At 48.0% G+C, this 24701-nt stretch overlaps 1 protein-coding gene across 1 annotated transcript in view; it reads right to left on the bottom strand.

The window, feature by feature from the left end:
* The window catches only part of RAI14 (retinoic acid induced 14), a 166389-nt gene extending 145551 nt beyond the window's left edge, over nt 1-20838 (bottom strand). Inside the window, 1 exon segment of the mRNA XM_062212436.1 lies at nt 20736-20838. The gene's annotated coding sequence lies outside the window, so the exon portion shown is untranslated.
* Between the last annotated feature and the right edge of the window lie 3863 nt (nt 20839-24701).

The raw sequence follows: 24701 nt of genomic DNA, 5'->3' as shown, positions 1-24701 counted from the left end.
TTGGAGAAACAACAAGGGTGAGTGTATCCCTGGTGTTGGTGCAGCACTGGAGCACGAGGGAGGGGTCTACAAAGTACCCCCTCCCCCCTCCCCCACCCAGGGCTACTCAGGAGGATGCCACAACAAGCTACCACAGACAAGGAGGCCTCTGCAACAGACACTTCTTTCTCACAGTTCTGGAGGCTGAAGTGCGAGATCAAGTTATCACCAGGACTGCTTTCTTTCTTTCTTTCTTTTTAAGATTGGTTTCTTTCTAAGTTCTCTGTCCTCAGTTTGCAGATGGGCCAAGCGCCCCCTTTGTTTCCACGTGGTCTCCCGTTGGTATGTGTCCCTGTCCTCACCTCTTCTTAGGAGGACACCGGTCATACTGGGGTAGGGGTTACCCGTATGACCTTGTTTGAGCTTAACTGCCTCTTTAAAGGCCCTAGCTGCAAACCCAGTCACATCCTGAGGCATCAGAGGCTAGGGCATGAACAGATGAATTTTGAGGGGACACAGTTCAGCCAATAATACTCCCAGAAGGCATCCAAGAGAAAGAATCAGGCCAGAAGACCAATCGGGCTCGGAAACACAGCACAGCCTTGGCTATGGGACCAGTCAAGTGAGAACTTGCTTGTCCCTAGTACTCTCAACCTCTGCTCTCTTGCCCCCAGGTCTCCCGTGGAGGGATGCCCAGGGGGAGGACGGAGGAAGCAGGCAGAAGGGTCAAGCAGGGAAGGGGAGACTGAGGCGCTGTTGACCTTTACACAAACTTCAACTTTGGTCATCATCTGAAACTGGAATTCCAAGTTCTGAACTGTGGGTTATTTAGCAGTCGAAACTGACGGCAGACCTTTTTAAAATCTAAGAAGAATCAGAAAAGTCACCGACTTCATTGAGAACCAAAGGACGTACTAACTCAATTACGTCTTGGCAGTGGGAAACAAAACAATGCTTCTTCAGGACTTCATCTGACCAGACTCATGTGAATGAGAGCTGAGGAAGGACTAAGCAAGCCAGCAGCCTTTCTGGGCACGCCTCACGGGCTGGGTGTGCTCACACAGGTTACCTCTTCTGTGATGAACTCAGGTACAGGTCTGTTAGAAGACTGTCCTGATGACAGAGAAACGGCAGGGCGGGGGTGGAAGCGCATAGCAATAGTTTCAATTTAGCAATGAACCCTTTCTTAAACTCTAATAGCTCACTTTTTTTTTTTCTCAAAGAAAATCAACTAACCACATTCTTTTTAAACCATAAAGGTCAGTCGGATATTGCATCAGACTGATCACGTGGTAAAATTCTCTTGAGAACATTAACTTCCTGATAGTCACAACTTGCCCCAATCCAACTCTTCAGAACCAAATATATTATTTCTCCTTGAGGGTTAAACCTGCCACGAACCAGGACTGATCTTGGCCCACGACGCAGCCAGGGGCAGCAGCACTGCTGCGGTTGGGCCGAGGGTCTGACCACACTACTACCTGATCTGTCAAAGCTACTCAGGCGCTCCAGTGAGCCCACCAAAGGCAAGTCCCAGGCTCGCCTCCTGCCCTAACTCCACCCAAAGCACAGGCTTAATCAAAGCAAGCTACCTCTGGAATACAAAAATCATTCTGAATAAGAAACTCCACAAGATTGTTATTCTTTACGCTGAGGTTACTTTTAAGATGATCTCTAAAATATCCCTGCTGTTCTGTTTGGTATGCTGTGAGATTCATTTCAATATCACCTTCTAAGTGCACTACTGTGTTCACCTCTTACAAGAAAAATTGGGGCCAGTGTTGTGGTGTAACCGCTAATACCACTGCCTGCAATGCCAGCATCCCATGTCGGTGCCAGTTCCTGTTCCAGATGTCCTTCTGATCTTGCTCCCTGCTGATGGCCTGGGAAAGCAGCTGAAGATGGCCCGAGTGCTTGGGCCCCTGCCACCCCCATGGGAGATCCAGATGAAGCTCCTGTCTTCAGCCTGGCCCAGCCCTGGCTGTTGCAGCTGTCTAGGGGAGTGAACCAGCAGATGGAAGTAACTCAGACTTTCAAATCAATCAATCAATCTTGAGAGAGGGGAGAAAGAAAGGGAGAGAGAGAAACTGCCCTGCACCTCCCAAGCACCCAGTCTCAATGGCAAAGCTTATGTGCCTAGGAATGGGTAAGCTCCTGAGTGCCTCGCTCTAACCACTGTTCCTGGAGTTTTACCCACCTTGACATCTCTAGGCACTCAACAATCTATAGCTGCAGGGGTGGGCACATGGCACAGAAGTCATGATGCCACTTACGACTCCCACTTGTCACATCAGAGCACCTGGGGCTGTGTCCCAGCTCCCCTTTCTGCTAATGTATGCTCTGGAAAGCAGCACTGACAGCCCAGGTAATCAGTTCCCTGCCACCATGTAAGAGACCTGGATTGAGTTCCCAGCTCCTAGCTTCTGCCAGACTCAGAGCAACTGTTGTGAGTGTTTGGGAAGTAAACCAGCAGATGGGAGATTTCTCTGCTTTGAAATAAACTTTAAAAATATATATATCACCAGGACCAGCGCTGTGGTATAGTGGGTAAAGCCAGCACCTGCAGTGTCGGCATCCCATATGGGTGCTGGATCAAGACCCAGCTGCTCCACTTCCGATCCAGCTCTCTGCTATGGCCTGGGAAAGCAGTAGAGGATAGCCCAAGTCCTTGGGCCCCTGAACCCACATGGGAGACCTGGAAGAAGCTCCTGGCTCCTGGCTTCAAATGGGCCCAGCTCTGGTCATTGCAGCCATTTGGGGAGTGAACCAGCAGATGGAAAATCTGTCTCTGTCACTCTCTCTCTCTCTGCCTCTGCCTCTTTGTAACTCTTTCGATTAAATAACTAAGTCTTAAAAAATGTATTTAATAAAATATGTATCATCAAACATTACAGGTAAAAATGATATAGCCATTCTCAAAAGAGCATGGCATTTTATTAAAAAGTTAAATATAATTAACCATATAACCCAGCAATCCCCCTCCTATGAACCAGGAAAAGAGAAATGAAAACATACTTCCATACAAAGACTTGAATATGAATGTTTAAATATTCACAATCGCAAAACAGTAAAACAACTGAAAGATCTGTCAATGAGATAATCGGAGGCATTTTTACCATCCAGCAACGGAAAGGAAAATGCATGGGTAAAGCCCAGAAACATCACCCTCGGTGACAGACCAAAGGACCACACTAGGATTCCATGTCTATGTCACACAGAGACACAGAGGGGATCCACGGCTGTCTGGGGCTGGGAACAGTAACAGAGCGTGACAGCAAGTGGGCATGAGTGATCCTTTTGGACACAGGGAATACACTAAATGAGAATGCACAACTCTGTCAATTTCCTAAATATCACTGGATTGTATACTAAAATTGGTGAATTTACACTATACCAGGATGCAAACGCCATCTCAGAGTTGTTTTTGAAATGATCAAATGCTAAAAGTGAAAAGGCATTCCACACGCAGCGCTGAGTTATGGAAAACATCTTTAGAGAAGATAGGCTCCATCCACGGTCATATTCAGTTCCTGTTTGTTTTACTCCAGAAATATTTAATTGTCCAAAGCTGGCTTACTGTGAATTTCACTGGTTCTCTTAGTTTCAAAAAGGGGACAACCATGTCATTGCCACTGTCTGGGTGTGAAATCTCCTTACCCAGTCATCCAGGGTCTTAAACACTTTTCAGAACAGGGGACATGTAAATGAGGTAGATAAAGGGCTTCTGTGGACTCAGGTGCCCTAGGAACGGGCGTCAGGGAGTGGATGAAGGGTTCAGAAATGACTTCCGCTGCCCCAGCTATGCTGCGGGGCCTTCACAGGAGCGCTGCATGTTCAGGTAAGCGTGCTCATCGCTGCCAGTCCAACTGAGAGGGTGCTTGCTCAGGGGAAGGCAGCCTCCACCATCCCTGCAGCAGCACTGCTGGAGTGCATCTACATTGCACCTGCTCAGCAGGCCCAGCCGCTCTCCCTACCCTCCCTCTGTGCCATTCCCACCCAGCTCCTTGTGGTCGCGGCTGCTCCCCTGGAGATGGGATGTGCCCTCATCAGGGCTATCAAAGAAGCCTGAAGGGATTTTTGGAGTTGGAGGAGGGAAGCAGGGAAAGGAGATCTTTACCTCTTTGAAGAAGCTGAAAAATGTAGGTGTGGCAGGTACTGGAGACCCAGTTCCAACGGTATGCGGAAAGGGGCTTGAGGGCCCCGCATTGTGTAGGCGTGGGTTAAGCTGCCACTATGACACCAGCATCCCATTTGGGTGCCGGTTCATGTCCTGGCTGGCTCTACTTCTGACCCAGCTCCCTGCTAGTGCACTTTGGAAAGCAATGGGGGGGGGGGGGGGGGAGGGAGCTGTTGTAGTCATTTGGGGAAAGAACCAGCACAAAGAATCTCTCTCTGCCAGTCTCTCCATCTCTAACTTTACCTTTCAAATAAATAAATAAATAAATCTTTTTAAAAAATAAAGAATGAATGAATAAAAAGATTGAGAGAGTCAAACAAGGGGTCTTTAATAAAAGGAGGTGGGATGGGGGCAGGGTAGGGGAGAGCTCTGATGCCAGGGATCTCTGAGGTCCTGCTTCAGCCACACCATTCTAGTACAGAATGTAAAGTCAAATAGCCAGGAGACTTCCCTTCTGGTCTAAGCAAGATCACGTTGGGTTTCCGTCACTTGTACTGACAAATACTTTGGTGCCTTCTCAGCTACTCAGTTGGGCTGTCATCTCTGTTGCCGCAGAAGAGGTGTGAAAATCCCAACAGCACAGTGGCAGCTTGAATTCCTGTCTGTTCAGCCCATTTCTGAAGCCGGTAGCTAAATTTACCTTCTAAACCTACAGAAGGGAAATACGCCGTCCCTGGGCAAACCAGGGTACTTCATAAAAAGTTTGTGGAAATGGAATTAAAAGATGAGTAGGATTTGGTGCAAAAAAATTTTTTTTTAAAATCCATGCACTGTTTTATGATAATATTCATTTTCCATGGATGGTTTGAAGACCCTGATATAAAAATAATAAATACAATCTGGGTGACCTATGACCCCTGGGAACCCACACGCTGCAGGGGTGTGGGGCATGTTTATCACTCAGGTGTATGGCTATTACCTGCCCCCTGATCTGTTCTACCCCATCCCCTCAACCCACCTTCGAAGTACTCCATTCATTCACAGCCCCTGCCAGAGGTGTAGTAATCCAAGTTCCAGTCTTGTAGGCTATTTCTGTTCTGAAATTCAGTACTGTTCTTTGGCTCTCCTTCAGTGAAACCACCACAATCAACTGGAAATAAGTGGCACTAGGCGGTCTTAAAATCCTCATGAAGGGGCCGGTGCTGTGAAGCAACGGGTAAAGCAGCTGCCTGCAGCGCCAGCATCCCATATGGGCTCAGGTTCAGATCCCAGCTGCTCCACCTCCAATCCAGCTCTCTGCTGTGGCCTGGGAAAGCAGTGGAAGATGGCCCAAATCCTTGGGCCCCCGCACCTGTCTGGGAGACCTGGAAGAAGCTCCTGGCTTCTGGCTTCAGATCAGCCCAGCTCCAGCCACTGCGGCCACTTGGGGAGTGAACTTCCAGATGGAAGAGCCCCTTCCCCGTCCCACCTCTGCCTCTCTGTAACTCTGCCTCTCAAATAAATAAATATTTAAAAAAAAAAAAGAAAGAAAGAAAAAGGGTTAGCACTTGGCCTAGTTCCAGGTTAGGGTGTCCATGTCCCATATCAGAGTGCATCTATCCAATGCTCAGCTCCACATCCCGACTCCAGTTTCCTGCTAATGTGGGCACTGGGAAGGCAGTAGGTGATGGCTCAACCAGACAGGTTCCTGCCACCCACACAGGAGACCTGGACTGAGTAAGTTCTTGGCTTGGATATGGCCCAGCTCTGGTCACTGAGGACATTTGGGGATTGAATCAGCAAATGGGAACTCACTCACTCACTCTCATAGATAATAAATCAAACAACCGATAAGAAACATTTAAAACAATAAAACCTTCCTGAAATGCAAAGCCACTGTGACGGTCTGGTCTAAGAGAAATCAGTGCTTGGGTCCCGGAGATGGGCGGGGATCCCAGACTGCCCATGGGATGGACCCCATCTCCTCTGCTGTCCAGACTTAGCTCCTCAGAGTGACAAAGGCAGGAAACAAGGAGAGGAACAGATAATGGTGAGGCTGCCCTGAGGAGGGGGAGGGGTAGAGTGTTGGGGCTCAGCAGGGCCAGGAAGCCTCAGGGACCAATGATAAATCCTCTGAGTGGCTAATCCATGAATAGTGAAGATTATTAATATGCAAATGTGCATCACTCACCCTAATTTATTCGAACTAAGAGGCCTGGAAGGCAAGCTTTACACAGTGGCTCCAACATCACAGCACCACTCCCCAGAGGCCCTGCCAGCCACACTACCACCCTGGCAGTGCAGATGGAAAAGTCTTTCAGGTCTTTTTCCATTAGAAGCTGAGGCTGTTCCATGTCTGCCATGGGGTGGGGGGGATCTAGGCTACTTGCCCAGTGAAAAACAAACTCCCATAACTGAGACAAACCCTGGACCTTCTACCTTTTGATTTCAGTCACTTTCTGTGGCTGGGCATAACAGGCAAACAGCATTACCACGGAGGAGGGGTACGCTTCCATCAACAGTAATCAAGAGGGAATATGCTCCCCTCGTGCTCCACACACCTTGCCCCCCATACCAAGAGGATTTGCAGAGTAAAAATACCACGGCTCCTCAAGAGTAAAGATGAGAAACCTATCGTGTCTTGCTTACATCACATGCATTGAACACTGAGCGTGAGCCAGGTGCACAGCATCATACACAACTCGTCTCTGAAACCCGCCTTACTGTGAGAAAAAAGTCCACATCGATTAACACACTTGCACCAAAGCCAAGATACAGGTTTGTAAAGCAAAAAGTCAAATGTCCACTTTACCGGGTATCATTAGTTTGTCACAGGACATTACACTTCCCTACAGAAATGTTTAAAGCAGAATCTCACAAGCTTAATTAAATGTTTGTTGAGAGCATTCTACGTGTGAGGTGGCATGGGGTTTGTAGGACAAATGAGAAAACACAGGACTTAGACTGGAGCTTTCCACTAGTGCGGCCATTAGCCACGTGTGGCTACTGAGCATGTGAAATGCAACTAGGACACACTGATGAGCATTGTAAATGGGAAACACATATGGGGGCCAGCATTGTGCCATACGAGGGACAGCCGCTGCCTGCAATGCCCAGCAACCCATGTGGGCGCCAGTCTGAGTCCTGGCTGCTCCACTTCCCATCCAGCTCCCTGCTATAGGGAAACCAGCAAAAAATGGCCCAAGTGCTTTGGTCCCTGCACCTACACAAGAGACTCCTGGTTTCGGCCTTGCCCCACCACAGCTGTTGCAGCCACTTGGGGAGTGAACCAGCAGATGGAAGATTCTCTGTTGCTGCTCCCTCTCTCTGTAACTCTTTCAAATAAATTTAAAAAAATTTTTAAAAATACATAGTGAATTCAAAGACTAATGTATCATTGGTAAATTTTATAGCCATTACATATTAGAAATATTTTAGATATATCAAGTAAAATTAAATGTATTGTTTAAATTAATTTCACCCATTTCTTTTAAAATTATTAGTATTACTATTATAAAAATTGAGAATTACCTATCTGGCCTGTATTTGTGGCTGCTTTGTAGTTCTTTTCTTTTTTTTTGAGATTTATTTATTTACTTGAAAGTCAGCGTTATACAGAGAGAGAAGAAGAGGCAGAGAGAGAGAGAGAGAGAGAGAGAGAGAGAGAGGTCTTCCATCCACTGGTTCACTCCCCAGATGGCCACAACAGCTAGAGCTGCGCTGATCCAAAGCCAGGAGCCAGGAGCTTCTTCTGGGTCTCCCACGCCGGTGCAAGGGCCCAAGGACTTGGGCCATCTTCTGCTGCTTTCCCAGGCCACAGCAGAGAGCTGGATCAGAAGTGGAGCAGCCGGGACACGAACAGGCACCCATATGGGATGTTGGCACTGCAGGTGGCGGCTTTACCCACTACACCACAGCAACGGCCCCTGCCTTGCATCTCTATTATTTAGATTTTCCCTTCAAAGACTTGATAATCACATCTTACTAGCAAGGCAGACAGAAAATGTATATGCCACCAGTTTTGACATTGACTTAACTGTCTTAAGATCAAAATTCAGATTTAATAAATACTGAAAGTTAGTGATAAAGCAATGATTATAATTAGGGGCTGGCGCTGTGGAGCTCCTGGTTTCAGACTGGCCCAGCTCCAGCCATTGCAGCTGGGAGTGAACCAGCTGATGGAAGACATTTCTCCCTCTCTCTGTAACTCTATCATTCAAATAAATGTTTTCTTAAAAAATGTCATTTAAAAGATTCACTGTGCCACATGGAGAAGGAATAATTCATCAACAATTTAAGATTGTAGAACAGGAATAGGCATTTGGCCCATGTCCCACCCTACAGCGCTCCTAACTCCAGCTTCCTGCTAATTCAGATCCTGGGAGCAACAGGTGATGGCTCAAGTGGCTGGGCTCTTGTCGCTGATGTGGGAGACCAGGACTGAGTTCCCAGCTCTCGGCTTCAGCCCTGGCCCAGCCTGGCCATTGTGGCCGTTTGGGGAGTAAGCCAGCGAATGGGAATTTGCTGTTCTCTCTCTTCTTGCTCCTTCTTTCCCTCCAAATTAAAGAAACAAACAAACACAACTGATGAACACCCAGTCTATTCTAACTCAATTATTATCCTGTTGTAGACTATCAGAAAACATGTCTATATTTTTTCTGTATCAACAGTTGGACAATTTTCCAATGAATTCGATAGAGAACTGAACTTCACCACTGCTTCATGCTAAGTACCATCATCTTCAACACACCCAAGATTTTACTGCTATCTTTGTGAATTATGGTTGAAGGAAGATAAATTCTCTACTGACACCGAGGAACGGGTTAATACTATCTGGAGAAAGAATGGTCACTAGTAAAGGAACTGTCTTTGCACTGTCCACGTTATAATGATGATCTAAAAATAGGACTAACAGGAAAGCATAATACAGAGAAATGGGAACTCCAGAGAAGATGCACAATAGATGTGTCACAATAACATATGGACCAATTTCTTTTTTTGCTATAGATTATAATGACAGGAGTAATAGTTTTGGCCATGAAGCAGGCACTGTGACACAGCACGTCAAGCCACCACTTGGAATGCCCACATCCTATATCGGAATGCCGGCGCATGTGGGCTACTTTGCTTCCAGTGACATGGATGCAGTTCCAGGGTCCTGGCTGTTGCAGTCATTTGGGGAATGAACCAAGAGATAGGCGATCTCTCGAGAAGTCTCACCCCTCGTTCTGTGTATATCGGGCTATATGTGTATGCATGTGTGTGTGTGTGTGTGTACGTGTGTCTGCCTTTCAAGTAGATGAAAATAAATAAGAATTTAAATCATAATGTTAGCCAATATATCTATAGTTCTTTAAAGGTAGGTTGACACAGAACATGATGACATCAGCAATGATCATAATAGCCACAACAGCTATCATTCACTTAAATGACTACCTTGCAAGTTTTTATTTTATGTCACAAAAGTTTACTCATTTTTAAATGAGGATTACCTCATTTAATGCTCACAACCACTTTGGAATTAGATGCTACTACTATTATTTGTAGCTTCTAGATTAGGAGATCATAGCATAGAAAGTTTAGTTAGTCAAAGTAGTATAGATCACAAATGGCTAAACTGAAGTTCAGTTTCCAAATCCTGGACACAACACTGGGGGGAAAAACAAGTCAAGCCAACAGACCAAGCTTTTCAGTACTTAAGATCAACAGCCTTGAAAGGTAAAACAGTCCTCAGAACTGCTGCTAGGTCATGCAGAGCTTCCCTTGGGAAGTCCAAACAGACCCAACAGCAGGAGGCAGCCCTCTGGCTGGTGGCCTCACTCCCATTCCGCTGCCCCACTCAAGGAGAAATCTATGGGACTGGTCAGTTAGCCTGGTGGTGAGGATGCCTACAGCCCACAGTGGAGTCCCCAGCGCTGGCTCCTGTCTCCCGCTTGCTGCCAGTGCACAGTGGACGGCAGTGATGATGGAGTAAGTAACTGGGTTCCTACCACCCGTGCAGGAGATCTACACTGCTCTCCGGGCTCCTAGCTCTAGCCCCATCCCTGCTCCAGTCACGGCAGGTATGTAGCAGGTGGTATTTTCTCTCTGACTCTCCAATTTTTTTTTTTAATTTTAAATTAAATACTGCAGGGAGAGTGTGTGGCACAGCAGTTAGGTTGCTGCTTGGAATGTGTGCATCCCCATATCAGAGAGTGCATGGTTCAAGTTCCAGCTTCCCCACTTCTGGTCCAGTTCCTGCAAATACAGACTCTGAGAGGCAGCAGATGATGGCTTAAGTTTTGGGTCCTTGCTACCCATGTGGAGTCCACGGCTGCAGCTCCCACCTGGTCCAGTCCTAACTATTACAGAAATTTGAAGAATGAACCAGGAGATAGAAGATCTTCCTTCTCTATCTCTCTGCCTTTCAAATTAAAAAAAAAAAAAACTTGAAAAAACTGTAAATGAAATACTACAATTCTTCAGGACTGAAATGCACCATATTGGAATAAAAGTGGAATCTTGAAAACATCACCCAATAAGACAAGAGCAGGCTGGGGTGTGGGGCTGTATTTGTTCTGGAAGCCACACACAAAAGCGCCCACAGCCCGGCGTGCCGCCATCTCAGCCCCAAGCAGATGGCACCAGGATAGGGTGAGTGGCTCCTTCTGTTCCTTTTGCCACAGTGGATACAAACACCTACTTCCAATGCAGTGAGCATCAAATGCCCTTTGTTCCAAGGGCTATGCACTTACAATAATCAGGGGTTGTTTCAAAGGAGAGGAAGAAAGCAAGCCTGTTGCTGAATACCATACAAACAGTAACACAGCCAAACACAGACCGGCCAGAGACAGGCCTGGGAATAGGTGTGACTTGGGGAAATCACCGCACTCTATTTCTGTCTCTTGCTGGCTTTCCGAGACTCTTAAAAGAGCAACAGAAAAGTAAACAAACAGCACATACAGCATCGTATACAGCTGTAAAGCACAGAAGGAGTCTAATCACCTAGGATGCACACAGAAGATTGGTTGTAGAAAGGCCTTTTCCGTAATATAACAAAACCAAAAACCCCAGGGAAACCTCCATAGATGCACTGATATCGATTAGCATCTCTAAGCCTCCATTTTAAAGTTCTCCAATTTTGAAAAAGCTCATAGGACAGAAACATGAAATATTTTTCTCAAAAGAAAACAGTTATCAGTCCCAAAGAAAATCTGAGGGTTCTGTTTTCTTTAAAGACCCAAGAAGGTTTTGAGAGCATTTGAATCAACTTCCACCTATGATGAACATGCACGGGACCTGAAATACGAAGTGCTCGGAGACAGAATGGGAAGAACCGGCACCTTGCACGGCGTTCCCACCTCCTGACGTGGACACTGAACTCTGCCTGGGGCTGGCCTCTATGAATTGTATTTATTTGGGCAACAGACAAGACAGATGTCCCATCCATTGATTCACATCCTGAATGCCCGAAACAGGAGCCAGAAACACAATCTGGGTCTACCATGTGGGTGGCAGGAGCCCAACTACTTGGCTCATCACCGATGCCTCCCAGGACCTGCCTGCCTTAGCAGGAAGAAGAGTGAGGAGTCACAGCTGGGAATCAAACCAGGCACTCTAACATGGGACACAGGCATCTTAACAGTGAAGCTAAACGCCTGCTCCCAGAGGCTAATATGTTGCTTGTGGCTTCCTTTCCTAAGAAAGAAAGAAAATACAAGCCATTGGCCGTGAGCCTTTTGACTCCCAAGTTTCTACATTCTGTGGGTGGCCGCAAGAGGCCACCGTGCAGCCGGCTGCTTCTCACGGCAACACAAGCTAGTCCTCCCTTCATTTTTTTGCAAAGTGCTCAATCACCCAAGTGTCAACTTGCAAGGGAGGAGATGTTCAAATTACTTGAGCAATCTTGTCACATTAGACTTAGCACAGACTCCAGTAACTCACTGACAAAGCTTGACAAATAGACTTGTGCATGCGTGCTCACTCAGCAGAGGAAGGGCCTGGACTGTGCATCGTTTCTGACTTTGAGGCCGCTGCTCAGTGCCATCTGCCTCACCTGTGATCCCAGTTTCCACCCTGTTCTTCAGCATGAACTGTCCATGTCTACAACCCTTCTTCTTTTGTGACAGAATTAGCTATGAGTCGGACTCCCAAGGTCATGGTCTAAGTCAGAAACAAAGATGCACAACATTTAGAAGTCCAACACCCTGAGTAGCCAGAACTAAGGTCATGTCTAGCTGTGCCTGTCATTTTCCAAGAGGTCATTTTCACTTCTCTGGGCCTCGACCTCGTTTGTAAAATGAGTCCTCCACCACCAGCCCCTCCCAACTGCTAATAATCCAGCTGGTGCTACAGCACATTCCAAACAAGTCTTAACCTGGTGAAAGCACAGGGCTGGCCGCTCAGCCGGGGATCTGCTCACGGGAAATCGGACAGTGAGTGAGGCCACTGGGCCAAGGGCCCAGGGCAGAAAAAGTGCTCAGGGCAGTGAAAGTGACTTGTGGACGGAGCTTCTTGGGCCTTCTGATCCGAGCACGGTGCATCCCTTTCTGTCCATAACTACCGTGGCTTGAGGACGTCACCCAAGGTGGACACCCCCAGCAGTTCTGAGTGTGACTGACAATGCCCATCCTCTCCCCAGGTGCCCGCTGCTAACCACAGCAGGATGTTTTCCTCTTGAAGAATAGGATTCTAGCTGCGGGTCAGCTCCCCAACAAGGAGATGTGGCCCTGCCTTCCTCCGGTCTCCAGCTGGATAGCTCCATCAGACTGGAAGACAAAGACAAGGAGGGCAACACAGAGAGTGATCTGGGGATAGTTCCCAAGCTGGGCTGAGCACTGTGAGCTCACTTCTCTCCCACGACAGCAAAGCCAGGACATGGCTGCCCCCTGGAGAACAGGAGAGCAGTGCCTGTCCCACTCTGGATCCAGCAACATGTGATCCTGAGGGTGAGAAACTGGAGGTCCATCCTTAGACTCTTCAGATCTCTAAAATAGTCACACTACAGAGCTACTTCTTACTGCATCTACACAGCGTCTTCTGCATCCAACAGAAATCAAACAGCATCAATCGTATGTGGATTAGTCAGCAGAGAAGCCAGTGGCTAGTGTTCCAAATAAATGTACAGACCCCACAAACGGGGGGCGAGCATTTGGGACACAGTTAGGATGTCACCCGTGACAGCTCACATCCTACATGGGAGTGCCTGGGTTTGAGTCCTGGCTCTGCTTCTCAGTCTAGCTTTCTGTTAGTGCACACCGTTGGAAATAAATGGCTCAAGTAGTTAGGTCCCTGCCACCCACCAGGAGACCCAAATTGAAGCTCCTGGCTTCAGCCTGGCTCAGCCCCAGTGGGCATTTGGAGAGCAGACCAACAAGATCATCTCTCTCTCTCTCTCTCTCTCTCTCTCTCTCTCCCCCTCTCCCTCTCCCTCTCTCTTTCTGTTTGAAATAAATGCAAATTTAAAACCCACAATTATCTTTTTTCACTCATATATGACTACCCTGGAAAGGGGGGTAGTAGCACTTGGCACAAAATACTCATAGATTCTTTGTAATTTTACTCTTCACCATTGAGATATGTTAAAGGTAAACAGAGTAATTGTAACAAGGTTTTCTAGGCATATTCAACAGCTCTTAGCTTCCTAACCTGACTTCTCCAGAGAGGTTCATGGATGACCTGAGAGCGGGAAGTTCTTGAAACTGAAATTATGAATCCAAAAACAGAGTCTCATTGTGTACAAGCAAACTTTGCATCACTGTATATAAGTAAACTTCTGAAGAAAAACAGTCCACAACTTTCACATTTGTAAAAGTATGACTCAATATTTAAGAATCATTGCTCGATGGTCTTCCTCGGCCTGCAAAATGGATTCTTCTAGGAGGAAAGCCACTTAACTCTGTGCCACTCTCATGCAAAAGGGAACTTCTCAGGCTTTTTATTATCCACCAGCTAATTCTGCCAGAGTCGTCTTTCTGGCTGAGGTGCTACCACCAGCAACTCAGTTGCTACCAGCCAGCAAAAGCAACTGGACAAGTGTAATGAAAGTGAAAAGCGGTCTATGCTGCTTCTGGTGTTCATGCTATTTAGCTCTCTAAAAAGAAAAACATTCTAGGGCAAGCAAACGGAATTCATCTAGAAATCATAAGGAAAAAAAATCATGGGGCCAGCACTGTGTATAGTGGGTAAAGCTGCTATCTGCACTGCTGGCAACCCATATAGGCGCCAGTTCAAGTCCCAGTTGCTCCACTTCGATCCAGCTCTCTGCTGTGGCCTGGGAAAGCAGTAGAAGACGGCCCAAGTCCTTGGGCCCTTGCACCGGCGTGGGAGACCCAGAAGAAGCTCCTGGCTCCTGGCTTTGGATCAGCGCAGCTCTGGCTGTTGTGGCCATCTGGGGAGTGAACCAGCGGATGGAAGACCTCTCTCTCTCTCTCTCTCTCTCTCTCTCTGCCTTTCTGTAAATCTTTAAAAAAAAAAAAAGAAAAAGAAAAGAAAAAGAAAAAAATCATATAGAAGACTTAATTTGCTTGTATCTAACAGGGATCAAAGACTAAATCACCAGCACCATGGCGTAGTGAGTTAAAGGCCAGGCCACAGGGCCAGCATCCCATATGCAAACCGGTTCAAGCTCTGGTTGCTTCATTTCTGACCCAGCTCCCTGCTAATGTGCCTGGGAAAGCAACAGAAGATGGCCCAAGTCCTTGGGCCCCTGTACCCACATGGGAGACCCAGAAGAAGCTTCTGGCTCCTGGCTTCAGATCGGCTCAGCTCCAGCCATTGCAGCCATTTGGGGAGTGAACCAACAGATGGAAGACATTAAAAAAAATAAGTCAAACTGCCAAAAGTAACAAATATAACAGTAGATGATTGTGAGGAAAATTGACAGAGTAGGCAGTGAGTTGCTTACGTTGGGTTACTTGATAAATTCTGAAGTTCACTTGATGTCAGTTTAAGAAAAAACTAAGGAATGAGTCAGTGTATCTCTTCCACTCCACAGCAGTCTTGTTGAACTATAACCAACCTCTCAGAGCTGGATTCTGTTTATCTCGAGGCAGGGATGAACTAATGCAGAACTCCCAGAGGTTTCTCCTCGCCTCGGGGTGACCAGTGGTCATGTGACATGACAAGACACTGTAATTTCAGTAGACGCCACAAAGACTGGACCAGATCACAGCCAGGGTTAGACACGGTCAGATTCAACACGGAGCCCCACCTGGGCACCAGACTGCACCAACTTCCACCAACAAGGGGACAGGGAAGAAAGGTGATTTTTTTTCCCCATCTTCTGAACTTCAGTTTGTCTTCTGCTGATGAGCGCGTGCATTCCTATACCTTGTCATTACCAACTTCTCTAGACTAGGAGGGCTGTGCATCTGATGGTCAGCTTGAGGGACTAAAACCTTTGGAAGGATGCGCAGCTCAATGACCATCAGGCACCTATTAAGTATCACTCTTCCAGACACACAGAAGACCTTGAAGAATGAGGTGTACTTCTTTCAATAAAATGTTCTGTTTCAAAACACATGGGTAAGCCAGTGAAGTTACTTTTTTAAATACTGACTAAAACTAGTGATATCCATCACCCAGGCTGAAGTTAAAGAACACTGATCAGGGCTGGCATTGTGGCACAGTGGTGTAAGCTACTGCCTACAGCCTGGCATCCCACATGGGAGCCAGTTGCTGTCTTGGCTGTTCTACTTCTGATCCAGTTCCCTGCTCATGCACCTAGGAGGGCAACAGAAGATGGCCCAAGTACCTGGGCCTCTGCCATCCACGTGGTAGAACCAAATGGAGTTCCAGGCTTTAGCATGGCCTAGCCCGGATCGCTGCAGTCATTTGGGGAATGAACCAGTGGATGGAGGATCTCTCCCTCTCTCTAACTCTAACTTTCAAATAAATAAATCTTGGGGGAAAAAAAACCCACTAGTTTTTTGTTCATTGTAGATGGCTGGAGCTGGGAGATTGGCATTTGATGAACCATCTGTAGTGGCTGATGGGCAGCTGTAAACCATGGAGAACTGTCTTCAAATCATGCATCATTTTGATAATAATCATATCATTTTATGCTTAGAGTCCCAGCTTGAAAGTTGACTGGCCATACCTCAATCCATAATATAATGATCTCTTCCAATATCTTATTAGAGAAAATAAAATGGTTATGTTTAAATACTCTACTGATTTAAGTATACTGTATCATATTCTTATACAGTTAACTGCTACAAAAAAAGAAAGAGTTAGACTCCTCTCTGTAACATCTACTTATAATATACCCAAAAGGCCTTTGATATATTTAGTTTGGCTTTGTCAACTTCTATACTCATCATGCAAGGCAGAGAAAATTCATTTGGCTTCTAGCAAAATAATGGACTGTACTATAATGAATGTTTTCTGCACCATGAACTAAGGACTTTATGTGACAGTTTTTAGAGCATTCTAGGCACCGTACTACCTAGAATCTTCAGATTAGGGTCATCATTTCCCCTTCATCATGAAAACTACCCCATCCTCCCCCCACCCAGAAAAAAAAAAAAAAACTCACCAACAAATATACAAAGTCAAGGCAAGGACAAGCATACCCTCTGCAACAACTGAGAAAAATTCACTTTTCTGTGTGAAGAAGTTCAGAGCGTGGTCGGCGTGGCTGGCAGAGGCTGCTGGGCTGTGTGTAGAGAGGCCCTATGGAGTGGAGGGTAGAAGCCCCCTAGTTATGCATCCTCCCACACGTAACCCGGGAAACTAGGTTATCAAGACCAGAACAGCAGGTGTGGTTATGAGCATCGTCTTAGCTCCGAGCTCCTCTGAATCCAGCGTTAGGCAACATGTTGTGTGAAAAAAAAGTCTGCAGACACAAGTGCTTTGTAGGAAAAAAAATCACACATATTTAAATAGAACGGTTTCTCTGTAAGACGTATGTATTTCTATCCTGATGCAACCTGTAAACATGTCATCTGGAGAACTCAATTACAGTCGGGGAACAACCAGCACCATTTAGGATACCCACTATGTGCTAAAAGGGAATTCCAGATAGAAAATCAGCACCAACACCACTCTACTTACGCATTCATCAAACATTTCAGGGACTACTCTGGTCAACATGGTTCCAAAAACTAGCGATACAGCAGTGCACAAGAGGGTAAAGCCTTAGATTCATGTAGCTGATATTCTAGCACAGAAAGACAATACTAATACCAACTAAAGCACACAGCAGGCCAGGAAGCACGGGTGCCATTAGTGCAAGGTGGTAGGGAAGAGGCCGCAGGGCACATGAGAATAAGGGTGGCATCTGAGTCAACACCCGGGAGTTCAGGATATATCCAGGTAGGGGAAGAGCTCTCCAGGCGATGGGAACAGCAGGTGCAAGGGCTCGGAGGCAGAAATCTGAACCAGGAATGAGGAGGAAGCCAATGTGTTTATTACAATGCCTTCAAGTCCCAGTTTAAGTGGTGACCACCAGGAGCGAAATTATCACTGACACAGATCCATTTTCACAAACTCCAGGAGCAGGAACACGCTTCTGTAAATGCTTACTCAGAGACCTTAATCTCACCAAGGAAGAAATGAGGAAGAGGAGGTGGAGTGAGTAATCCAAGGTCACACGGCAGTGACTAGTAGGAAAAGACTTCAGTCCAGCTACCCAAGCTCAACAACACAGTTTTCTGTTAGGCTTCAACTTTACAGTAAGAAGACTGTTTCTTTGAAAAAGAAAAAGAAAAAAGCAAGCAAGCAACAAATTACATAGCCAACTAATATAATCTTCTTAGAGTTTCTTTAGAGTTTAAAACTGATTGATCGATTTTGCTTTTTTCGTCAATAGCCAGTCACGAAACACCACACAGACAGCCTGCACATGTTCTGGGGAATGAACAAAATAATAAAAGCAGCATTACACAGACCTCACTACTTAGCAACCGGTTATACAGACGTGTAACTGAGAAACTTGTGCAAAAGGGTCTCTATTGTACCAGTCTTTGTGAGAGAGAAAAAGCAGAAACAGATTGTCCCGCAGCAGAAAAAGTGCCTGTCACAGTTAACAACTGAGAACTCTAATTTTCTCTTTGCAAAGGAATGAGTATCCCGTAATTTATTCACACGCTGAAGTTCTCTGTGGCAATGAAAGTGAATAAAGAACTACATGTACCTCAAAAATGTAGGTTTAAACAGGCAAGCTGTGTGTGTAAAGAATGTTGCCACTGGGGCCAGCGCTGTGGCGAAGCAGGTAAAGCCGCCGCCTGCAGTGCTGGCATCCCATATGGGCGCGGATTCGAATCCCGGCTGCTCCACTTCTGATCCAGCTCTCTGTTATGGCCTGGGAAAGCAGTACAAGATGGCCCAAGTGCTTGGGCCACTGCACCCACATGGGAGACCTGGAGGAAGCTCCTGGCTGGCTCCTACTCTGGCCATTGCAGCCATCTGGGGAGTAAACCAGCGGATAAAAGATATCTCTCTCATTCTCTCTCTCTCTCTGTCTCTCTCTGCCTCTCTGTAACTCTGCCTTTCAAATAAAATAAATAAATCTTAAAAAAAAAAAAAAGGATGCCATTGATATAAAATGTTGAGCAAGCCAACTCCCATCCTATCTTTGGGGATACACAGGAATACATGCTTGGCAACTATATGTACTGACTTCACACCCAAGAATGCAGGCAAAGGAGGAACGGAAAAAATACTTCAGTTACAGTTATGTTTACAGTTATTTATATAGGGATATGGTTATAAAATATTAGAAACTTTTAAACCCACATAGTAAAACAATAGGTTCCTTACTGTATTTTTTTTACTGTTGTTTTTAGAAACATGCCATACTTTATTTTAGGAAGCAAGAAAGAAGGAAGAAGGGCCCAGTCAGTCCTTAACTTCCAGATCTCAGTCTTGTCTCCTCCAGAGCCTGAGTGACAGGTGTCCCTGCCTGGAACATGCTTTCAGAAGCAGCAGTCTGGAAAAGGAAGTTCATTGTCGAGCACACAGTGGTGAGGATGCTAGATCACGCCCCCAGTGGCAGGGGAGGAGGGTCCTCAACACCCACTCTTCTCATTAAATCACAAGCAGGAGTAAGATTTTTCAACATGGTTGAAAAAAAAATCACCCAACAAACCTTAGGAGTATAAATGATGCCCTAAATTCGTTCATGAAGACTTCAGCGAGAGATAAGCAGTGACAGCCCAGCGTGGGGCGTCTGTCCCAGTCCATGTTATTCAAGCATCGCTTACAACCATGAGAACGGGACAGGTCTCCTTTCATGATATCGACTGTTTTACAAGCCCAGCGCGGGTGTGTGTGTGTATGGGGGGGGGGGGGAAGGGGGCACACTTTTCAAGCGTCGCTCCAAACAAAACATCAGATAATGCCCATCAGAGATAAAATTCCCAGTGGAGTGCTGGGTACTGAGCATCCCTGGGATGGCCAACCTTGGCAACACTGTCCTGGCTCAAAGAGCTTCCGCTTGGTCCTACTCACGGACAAAACCAACTTTTCTCTTTCTCTCTCTCAGCCGGGCTCCTGCAGCCCTGACCGCACTTGCCCCGGAGACTGGCAGTGCTTCCTTCCCCCGTGCCACAAAGAAAACGGAGTCCCATCCAAGACACCAGGGAGCCGCACGCAAAAGACGCCGAGGGTCCCCGGCCAGCAGATTCGCCCCAATCAATCGCGAGGGAAGTCAAGCTGCGCTAAGCCGAGCTCCCTGGACACACAGCCCCTGTCCGGGACACGGGTGGAGGTGGGAGGGAGTGGGCGGCGAGGGGTCGCTGCTGACTCCCCCACAGGGCGCTGTCTCCGTCTGCCCTAATCCCCCCATCTGGTGCCTCTCGGGGCTCTGAGGCTCCCTGCACAAAAGGGGATGCGAAGCCAAAGGGGTGAGCGAAGGAAGCCTGCAAACTACAGAAACTAAATCGCGTTCACACACTGCCCAAGCCCGCAGCCGAGCGAAGGCGCGTGCGGAGGACCCCCACCCTCCAGGGCCGGGATCGCGGCGGACGGCGGGCGCCCCTCTCGCAGCCCCACCGCCTGCTCTCTCCTAAGTCCCCGGGCCCCGAGTCTGCCCCAACTCCAGCATCCGTGCTCCCTGCCTCGGCACTGCGGTGGGGAAAGACCAGAAGGGCGGGAGACGGGGGCACTGGCAGGCCCCGGGTGGTCTCTCCCGCGTCCTCGGGCCAGCCGGAGGGCTCCCTGGAGTCAGGAAAGGAACAATAGCGGACCCTGGGTGTCCGGAGCCACTCGGGGGCCCCGGCGCGCGCCGCCCTCCGCAGCTCCTCCAAGTTCAGCCGGGAGGCGGGTCGAGCCCAGAAGCAAGGACAGGGGCGGCGGGGCCGGAGGAGGCAGGTGGGACGGGCGCGGCTGGCCAGCGGCACGGAATGCCCTCCCGGGGTCTGGCCATTCATTCTCACCCGCACACTCTCGGCTGCGACCCCTGCCCAGCGCCCTGCGCAGCCGGCCGGCGGGTCGCGGGGACCCGGGGCTCCGAACTTGGCTGGGTCTCCCCCTCTCTCCGGGTCCTCGCCATCCTCCCTGCCTCTCGGACCACGGGGTGGCGGCGGAGCCCTCGCTCCCTCCCTGCTGAGCCGCGCAGTCCCCGCGCAGTCCCCAGCGCCCTCGCCGCCTCTCCCGCCTGCGCCCCAGACACAAAGGCGGGGACCGGAGCGCGGGATCCGCGCCGGGAGCCTCCCAAGTCTCCGCGCAGCGCACTCACCCCATCCAGGCGGCCGCGGCGGCTGCCCGGGCTCCGCTGGCTGCGCCGCCCCGCCCGCCTCTTCCCCAGGAAAACGCGGCCGCCGGGCTCGCTTCCTGCTCGGCTTCCTGCGACTCGGTCCCTCCTCCTCCTCCCCCGCTGCGGGGGTCAGCGGGCGCCGCGGCTCCCGGGCTGGGCCGGCGGGGCGGGGGCAGCGGCAGCAGGACCACGTGGCCGCAAGGCGCCGGCCCCCGCCGACCTGGATCCCGCGGGCGCGGGAAGGGAGGTGCTAACCATTCCCCTCCCCTTCCACCCGCGCGGCCCCAAATTCCGCGAGTCAGGTGACCCGGGCCCGCGCTCCGGCCAGGACCTGCGGGAGGTGCTGCCGGCCCGCCCGGCCCGGCCCGGCCCGGCCCGGCTGGGCCCGCGCGCCTGGCGCCACCGTGGCGTCCGTGGCTTGCTTTTCCTTTCTGCGGACCGTGGGACCCTTCCCCGCAGATCCACTTTGTCGAGTGAACTTCAAGTTAGTGGAAACCTCCTGTGGCGAGACCCCTGGGTTTAAAACGGATAGATGCGACCTCAGATCGTATTCCCTCCTGAGCGACTTCCAAAGTCCTTTTGGGGTCGTGGGGCGTGCGTAAAAGTCACTGACCCAAGCCCCTTCCAAGCAGAATCAATGGGTTACATTTTCCAAAGGGACTGAACAGAGAGTGATTAGCTAGATCGCTCTCCCCTTCTCTGAACCCTAACACTCATCAAGTGGCAAGATAAAACTCTCCGCCTCCAGGTGGTTCTCCTCGGGAGTTAGAATCCACAGCCTCTCCTGCAAGCCTAAGCCACAAAGGGGCGCGCCCTCCAAGCAGTGCTAAGGAGGCAAGGGGTATAGCAGGGAGCCACGGCCCCAGGTCCTCTGCAACTGGCTCTCCATTCCCCAGCCCACTCTCATCGACCATTGAACCACCCTGGACTCCTCCATTAATTCCAAGGATTTCAAAGCTCTCCACCTACTCGTCTAATTGGAGCCAGCCTTTCCATGCGTTATGGTCATGCTAACCAGCTGCAACTTACAGAGTTTTGTGCACCACAGCCCCTCCTCCCTTCTCCGGGTTAGCTCTGCATCCTTGGCGCAAGGAAGAAAGCTTTGTAGAAAAAAAAGAAGTATGTGTCCTTTTCTGGGATTTACTGTAAGCCAGTGAATGTTTAAAAGAAAGAAAAAAAATTAATTGCAACAAAAGTGAAATTGAGCCCAGCACGGTTGGGTATAGGATGCCTTGGCTCTATCTTAACATCTACACATCACACTATCTGTTCCTTCCCCTCAAGCCCTCCCTTCCTCCCAAGGGAACTGCCTGGCTTAGTTGGAGCAGGTGAACTTGCCAAAGAGAAAAAAACTGTATATGTAGCTGTATGGTCTTCACTTCCTGACGTCATCTGGCCAAGATTCCTTAGGGAAGTGAGGCAGAGTCAGTGTAACACAAACACATATTCCTCTTCCTGTCCTTTGTTCCTCTCTCAAATGAAATCACGCTGGAAAAGAAATGTGCGCTGGCAAATATTTTGGGCACTTTCCACAGTACGGTGGTTTCATCATGGTTCATACTAATGAACCATGGGCATTTAAGGGAAAACTTGTGAGTTTTCTGCCCTGTTTTGAGCAACTCAATCTTGTTCAAGCTGGAGAAGATGGGATTTGGAGCTTGGTCCAGGGTATACCATGCTGCCTGGTGAATTTAACGAGTGCATATTCCGTAGGAACAGTTGACCAGTTGAGGGAGGTAAAATATTAGACATTAAATGATGGCTATCTTGGCAGGCCCATCAACCTTTGGTTCACAGAAGCCCTCCCCCTCTTCTTTTCCTCTGTCTCGGTCACCTCCAAAAAGTTGGCCTGCCTATATTAGCTCTTTGGCTCCCATAGGTGGCTTGCATGCTATTCCCGTTAGATTATAATCCCACCCTCTCATATCAGCAAGTCTAACTCTGAGTGAAAGGTTGCTATAGAGACAAGGACTGTATTTTTCACTGGTTATGCCATGATCCTTTCCAGACCCCTCCTTTTGAAACTGAAAACCAACTTTATAAAGTCTCTTCCTGTTTCAGCCAACAGCCAAAGTCCTGCCTCCTCCAAGGAGATTGATTAGTGGTCAGAGTTGGGATTGAACGGCTGGGTGTTTATGACCAGGCCTTTTAGAAATGCTCGCTGGGTTCAGAAGACACTGAATATGCCCCTTTGATGGAGACTAGCCCAGGAGTAAGGGTTTGAGAGAAGGCAGCAAAACCAAAATGACTATTTAACCTGCATAAAGTACTGCAACCTTTCTGGAGGAATAGCATGGTACGCTCCTTTATCCACATCAAGGTAACGTGGTGGAATGCGCGGTTCAGTGAGGACTAAGAGCGCGGGGACTTGGTTGTCCTTTAACTTCCTCTCCATTCAAGCCTCACCAAGTGTGTGGTGAAGCTGGCTCGCTTTTATGGTTCTAATGTCCTAAACCTACTCTCGAAGTTTGTGGATCCTTCATAGGCGAAATTCTGTCATTTGATGGCAAAGCCTTGCTCTCTAATCGCTCTCTCACCATCAGAGTCTTGCCACCTCAACACGGTTATAAACTGTAAAGAGTATTGCCCTTCAGCACCAAGTAGGATGCCATTAATGGAACTCACCGACCCATATTTTCGTTCCTGAAATTAAACAACTTCACATCCCTTATTCCTTGCCCAAGCTCAAGTCAACTTTAGTTCTTCCCAGATTGGGGGCATCTTAAACCAGGTAACAGAAAACACCCCTGAAGGCGGAAGTAGAGATAGAATCACACCAGAACCCCCCCCCCACACACACACACACACACTTCATTTGGTGTTTGGTCAGGATCTGATTGCACTCCTGGGTCTAGCTCAAAGCAGCATGACTTAGAGGAATGTGGAGATATTGGACCCAGACCAGGGAATGGAACAAAAACACAACAACACCATCAGAAGCTTGATGGGAGATAACCTACCAAAAAGTCCAACTATTCATAGAAAAACACTTTTAGTATTTTTCTGGGGATGTTTCCAATAGGAGGAAACTATAATATGGGAGAAATTTTAAAAATAACTCTAACATTGCTTTTTATAATTTATCAAGTCTCTTTCAATACAGGCAGCCTGAAACACAATTGTCCCATGATTTTCCACCTGCTGGGAGGCCAGCAAACATTTCTCCAAGGGTGTGTTACTATGCTTTCCTCTCAGTAAGCTTGGACACCTGCTCAGAAGAGGCTCAGATGTCTGGCAATGAATATATTCCAAAACTCTGCTTCAGTGCCCTGTTTATGGAGTGGCAGATGCCACACATCTCAACCTTGCACTATAAGACCTAAGAAGGCCTTATGACTCTAAGCCATCATCACACATAAAGAATGTAAGCTCTGAGGGCTGGGCTGCCGGTTGTAGCCGCTGGCCACACAAGCCAGTTGGGATGCCTGCATTCCAGGTTGCAGTGCCTGGCTTCATGTCCCAGCTCTGTCTCCAATTCCAGCTTCCTGTTAGTGCACAGCCAGGGATGCAGCAGGTAAAGGACCAAGTACTTGAGACTTTGCCACCCATGTGGGCGACCTGGATTGAGTTCCAGGTCCTCAATGTCATCCTGGCCCAGCCCTGGCTATTGCATGCATTTGAGGAATGAAGCCATAGATGGAAGATCTCTGTCTCTGCCTCTGTGGGCATATTTTGTCTTTCAAATAAAAAGAAATAATTTAAAAAGTTTTAGTCTGAACAGATGTGCTATAAATAGAAAACATGCCAGATTTCAAAGACTTAGTATATGAAGTCATAATTATACTAATTATGCTAATATTTTGGGTATGTTGGGTTAAAAATATTACCAACACTATATTCACCAATTTTTTTCCTTTCATAAATTTTATTTATTTGAGAGGGACAGAAAGAGTTCATAGCTACTGGTTTATTTCTAATGCCTTCAACATCCAGGGTGGTGTTAGCAGT

The sequence above is a fragment of the Lepus europaeus genome, chromosome 15 (assembly GCF_033115175.1).
Source record: "Lepus europaeus isolate LE1 chromosome 15, mLepTim1.pri, whole genome shotgun sequence".
Lineage (NCBI taxonomy): Eukaryota > Metazoa > Chordata > Mammalia > Lagomorpha > Leporidae > Lepus > Lepus europaeus.
The sequence above is the reverse complement of the archived record's forward strand: the minus strand, read 5'-3'. Positions and strand labels throughout refer to the sequence as shown.